Source organism: Rissa tridactyla, chromosome 13 (assembly GCF_028500815.1).
Source record: "Rissa tridactyla isolate bRisTri1 chromosome 13, bRisTri1.patW.cur.20221130, whole genome shotgun sequence".
Classification (NCBI taxonomy): Eukaryota; Metazoa; Chordata; class Aves; order Charadriiformes; family Laridae; genus Rissa; species Rissa tridactyla.
In genome coordinates, this window is record NC_071478.1 from 1,699,975 (window position 1) to 1,700,625 (window position 651).

At 40.9% G+C, this 651-nt stretch overlaps 1 protein-coding gene across 1 annotated transcript in view; it reads left to right on the forward strand.

Moving 5' to 3' along the window:
- The window catches only part of TANGO2 (transport and golgi organization 2 homolog), a 32,212-nt gene that overhangs the window by 2,985 nt on the left and 28,576 nt on the right, over positions 1-651 (forward strand). The window lies entirely within an intron of this gene.

Here is a 651-nt window from a genome sequence, read left to right on the forward strand (position 1 = left end):
GAAAGCAGTAAGTCTTCACTGTCTCCACCTTATAGTAAGTTTTTTCAGCCATTCTGCAGACCTTGTCATGTTGCGCAGTATGCATATTCTGGCTTGTATTGTCTTCAAAAAAGAAAACCAGAGGGCATGTGTTGTGCCACAACTTAGTCTTTTTTTTTTTTTTATGTGAACTCTTTTTTTTTTTTTTTAACTGAGGCACCTCCTGTGTTTCGAAGGATAGTTCCGAAGACACATTTTCTGCTGAAATGGAGCTAGAAAGTCACCAAAGCTTTTTGATCAAGCGTTGGACTTGTTGTAGGATCGAGTTGCAAGCGTGGAAGCCAGCGCTGACCTAATCTTTTCCATCTTCTTCTCAACTTGTGGGATCGCTAGCTGAACGCTGAGAGGGCTGAGTTGAGCACCTCTACTTTGTGATGGCAGCTCTGCACAATACGCTTGTCTCGTCCCCAGAGCTGCAGCACCCTCTCTGATGTGAATATGAGCTTGAAAGAATGACACCAGTATGAAGATTTCTTAGATGTTTATGTACTTACCATGTCTATGACAGCCTCTCTTCAGTTTTTTTTCCTCTTAACATTTGTTAATTGTCTCAAATTTCAGAATATCCAAATTTGAGTCTGACTGACAATTCTTCAGCACAAACATCCTGTA